This window comes from Prionailurus viverrinus, chromosome F1 (assembly GCF_022837055.1).
Source record: "Prionailurus viverrinus isolate Anna chromosome F1, UM_Priviv_1.0, whole genome shotgun sequence".
NCBI lineage: Eukaryota > Metazoa > Chordata > Mammalia > Carnivora > Felidae > Prionailurus > Prionailurus viverrinus.
The window spans coordinates 52,111,149-52,115,730 of record NC_062577.1 but is presented as its reverse complement, the minus strand read 5'-3'; the positions used below and the strand labels follow the sequence as shown (position 1 = coordinate 52,115,730).

Sequence of the window (4,582 nt, the reverse complement as noted above, 5' to 3'; positions counted from 1 at the left end):
CTTCAAGGGGAACATCTAAGCAGTATTCAGATTTATGACCAGTAGGGGTGGAGCTCGTTCCCACATATTCTTCTTCCGAGGCTCATGCCAAGGATTTCTCCATTCAAACCTTGCCTTACTGGGCAGGAAGACGGCACAAGAAGGACTTGTCTCTAGGCCCAGGGCTTTTGGAACTGACGTGTAGGAGTAACTTTGCCCACACTTTCTGCGTACCTTGTCATGTGTTAGGGAAGAGGGCCTATCATGATTGCTATCGTGATTTTCATGGTGTGGGTCCAAGACATGATGATAAAGTCAGGCTTTTATAAGAAGCAGCCAAATGGATCAAGTTATCAAGGATAGACCTCCAGGCCACTGTGAAAACTTCTGTAGGCTTTTGATTGCCTAATCTTAGTACAATCTCCGTCTTCAAGCACGGCCACATGCAAACAGACATTGAATATATATTTTTTTAATGGTTTTTTTTTATTATTTTTAAGCGAGAGAGGTTGGGGGTTGGGGGAGGGCAGGCACAGAGAACAAGACACAGAATCTGAAGCAGGCTCCAGGATCTGAGCTGTCAACACAGAGCCTGATGCGGGGCTCGAACCCACTGACCTCGAGATTGTGACCTGAACCGAAGTCAGATGCTTAACCAACTGAGGCACCCAGGTGCCCTGGATATATGTTTTTAAAACCTTATTCTTCATTTAGTAAGTTGGGGCAGGTAGACTGTAAAGTCAGCATGCTTCGTGGTTTGTTACTTACCGTCTTCATTTCACAGGCATAAATGTGCTACTATCCATCATCATAAGACTCTAGTTTGGTAAATCGTTGTGAGCCTTCAGCACCCCTTATCTGGGGCAGATGCCAGTGGATGCTTGTGTTTGAAATGATGACTCACAGTTAATCATTATAAGAAATAGGCTTCCCACTTCATAAACTCTAGGCAAGACTGTTTTCTTTGCTAAACATTTAAATTGCTCAGCCATTTTATGCATTAAAACCCAATTATAACTTAGTATGTTGGAGAATTTCAAACGCTATTCCCTGCAGCATCTGTGCCTAAGACTGCATTTTATCATTCAGTTGTTCAAACTCTCTCTAATACATGCTTTTACATATATAAAAAATAAATAAAAAATAAATAACATAAAAGAGAAGAAAAAGGACTTTAAAACACAGAGAGGCATGTGACAAGACCTTGGCAATGCTCCCTAACATGGCAGTTCTCGAGGAATATGGGGCAAAGAATATTGCTTCCCAGTTTCACTGGACTTTGCTCCACTGTAGGTGTGCATCTGGTTCTGTCCAGAAAAGGGATAAAGAGGAGAAATGTCTTGCTGTTGGGAGGCTATCCCCGTGTCCTGTAGAGCTCCAGTCAGCCCCATTCTGTGAAGGGTGTGTACAAAACTAACATGTTTGTTGTGATGGAGGGCAGTGGATAAGTAGCAGAGGTTGTGAATATTACTTTAATGCTTTTTACTTTTTTTTTTTTAAGCCTCCAGCACCCAGGTGTTCACAGGTAGCCATCAAAGTACTAACCAGGCCCCCAACGTGTTTAACTTTCCAGATCATACTAGACCCGGCATGTTGAAGGCGGTGGGGCCATAGGCAAAAGTCTGGCACGCTTCACAAATTTGTACATCATCCTTGCACAGAGGCCATGCTAATCTTCTCTGTATCCTCCAATTTTGGTATATGTGCTGCTGAAGTGCATACAACTGCTTTTTAAACCATAAGTTAGGAAATCCTAGTCCACTAGTTTTGCATGTTTCCTGAGAAGTCTCTTTTAGTCTAATGCCTTGAACCCCATAAAGGAAGCTTGGATTCCCACCAGAAACGTGGTGGCTACAACACTCCAGATGATAAGCAAGTTGGTTGGATTAGAAAACCTAAAAGTTCAGGAAGAGCTGAAAATCAACTTATTTGTCAGCCTGGAAAGGAAAATGGAAATAAGATTAAGTGATTTGAATTTCTTAAAAAGGATGTGTTTTCTTTTGTGTTTTCCCTCCTGGCACTAGATCAAAGAAAGCCACATCCAAGTAACTGAAGTAAGATACAGAATTCCAAAGGGAAATAGCAAGAATGACTCTCCAGCATCTCCAGTGGGATCATGATATTAACATCTCCAAAACTCACCAGAGAGACATGCTGTTAGTTTCTTTCTCAACATAAAAGAAACAACACAAAGAAACCATTGTTACTATTTGGTAGTGTTTTTCTAGAACCCTATAGATCACAGTACTATAGCTCTTTCTCTAGCTACCAATATAAATCAATCAGATGATTTTATCGTTGTAAATACATTAAATAATAAGAATAATTGGCTATTAGAATTGAAAGAGGTCTTTGCATTCAATCCTATTCCAACTTTTTACAGATCAAAGATGTGGTTCTCAGGGAGGGTTCATGAGTTATGCACAGTCTTTCAGATAATGGGAACACTGGGACTGAAATAGAGGTATCTTGCTGTTAATCTAAGGTTCTCATTACAGGATTTCCCTGTGCAAATATCTTTGAGTTTAAGAATCAAGGAGTGAGGGAATCAAAAAGCTAGAAGGCTAAAATATGAGTTGAAGACCCTCTTTCTCTTCTCAATGTGGGTAGACTCCTCTTCAGCCTCAATAACAATGAAAGAAAGCAAGCAAAACTAGATGGAAGCATTATATTTTGAACCTTGTCTCGGATCAGGATAGTATCTTCTACGTGGAGCCTTAGTTAAGATAAATGTCTGAGTTGTATGCCCTCTTTGTCAATCTGGAAGATTGTATTAAGGTTCCAAATGATATTGAGATTTGCTAAGTAAAGTCTTACTTGTCAATAGCTCCTCTTGTTGGATATTTAAAGTTCACGAGCTTTGTTTACTTTAGTCAAGTGCTCTGAAGTGTTTCAACAGCCATTGGCCCATTTATATAAACAAATGAAGGAACACACTGATAATCCATGATACCCAGAAACAGCCCCAGTCTAAGAAGTAGCATAAATCCTTGATGACTTGAAGATAAGCCTTCCACACACCTGCACAATTCACTTTGTTAAACAACAATTGTGTGCCACTGGGTTTGAATGGTTGAAGAGGGAAGGACTGGGAAAAAATAATTAGTACTTTCAGTACATCTTTTTTTCTTTAAGTTGGTTGATGTGTGTGAGCATTTTGCTAAGGAGTGCAGTTACAACCCTGATACCATTATTTGTCTTCAGGTGATAACTTTCCTTACGTTGTTCGTCATCTCTTTTACACTTGAGGTGATTTTAATTGGGTTTGTTGAAAAAAAATCGGTTTAGTCCAAGTGTTAGTTATTTTATGTAATTTCTTGTCCATTTAGACTTCCGGAGAGTACCATTATTTCATAAGGAAACTCTGTTTTAGAAAAGCGGCATAGGTTGAAATTCACTATCAAATAATGTCAGCCTCAAACAACTCTAAAAAAAATACATCTCCATCTCTATAGAGAGAGTAAAATCATTCCAGTCTGGCATCCTGTGACTTACCACGCCAGAGTTTCCAAATTTGTGCCAACGTTCTAACTCCTATCCTGCTTGGCCATAGGGTGGAGGGAGAGCCACTGAGGGACTGTAGAGGAGGGAGGCCACCAGCTATTTCCACATAGCCCAGCTTTTGTCCATAAGTAGTCACGTGATACAAATAACAATAGTGAAATGGAGATAATAGTATCTCCTACAAGATTTCATTGTGAGAGTCAAATGTGACAATATATTAGGTTGGATCATGTGCAGTTTTAAAAACTTGACCATTATTAACCCCCCACACCCCTCAAATTTTCAAATGGTTCAGTTGAATGGGTGAAACATTTAGCGCTTTTCCCAGAAAACTGAAACTCCTACTAAATAGCAACATCAGCAAGAGAGTATGGTTTAGAAGGGGGAAATCTGAAGGAAATCTAAATCTAAAGGGAAATCTAACGCATGCATCGGTCCCAGGAGAAAGGAGCAGACAACAGTGTTGCAAATGGTTCTTTCCAACTGTCTGTGACAGTTGGCCTGACTCTGTTCTGTCCTCATTAGCTCAGACATTTTTATGAATTCACATACATGTAACTTAACCTAAGAAAACAAGTCTGGCTCCAAAAACTACATAATGTTGTTTATTGGGTGCCTGGGTGGCTCAGTTGGTTAAGCATCTGACTTGGGCTCAGGTGATGATCTCACTGTTTGTGGGCTCGATCCTTGCATCAGGCACTCTACTGTCAGCACAGAGCCTGCTTGGGATCCTCTGCCTCCTCTTTCTGTCTGTCCCTCTCCAGCTCGTGTGCTTTCTCTCTCTCAAAAATAAATAAATATTTTAAAAAAAAACTTTATTCTTGAAAGCGTAAAGTTTATTCATGCTATAGAAATATTTTCCCCCGAAACCCACCTCTGATCAGATACTAGCAGCCCACAAAGATAGGGAAAGCAAAGTTCATGAAATCCTGAAGAGAGAGCAGGTAGGCAAGGAACGGGATACTTCTATGGGAAAGGGAAGAAGGCTTTCATGCACAGAAATTCATGGCATAGAATTGTAAATTAGCAAAATCTTACCACTTTCTCTGCCCCCTCACAGGTGACACCTTGACCTGTTGTCACCAGTTAGAAGTATCAG

At 40.3% G+C, this 4,582-nt stretch overlaps 1 non-coding gene across 1 annotated transcript; it reads right to left on the bottom strand.

Moving 5' to 3' along the window:
- Positions 1-1,595: 1,595 nt before the first annotated feature.
- Positions 1,596-1,697, bottom strand: LOC125155924 (U6 spliceosomal RNA). Its single transcript, XR_007148432.1, has one exon. It is a non-coding gene; the product is annotated as a U6 spliceosomal RNA (small nuclear RNA).
- Positions 1,698-4,582: the final 2,885 nt, after the last annotated feature.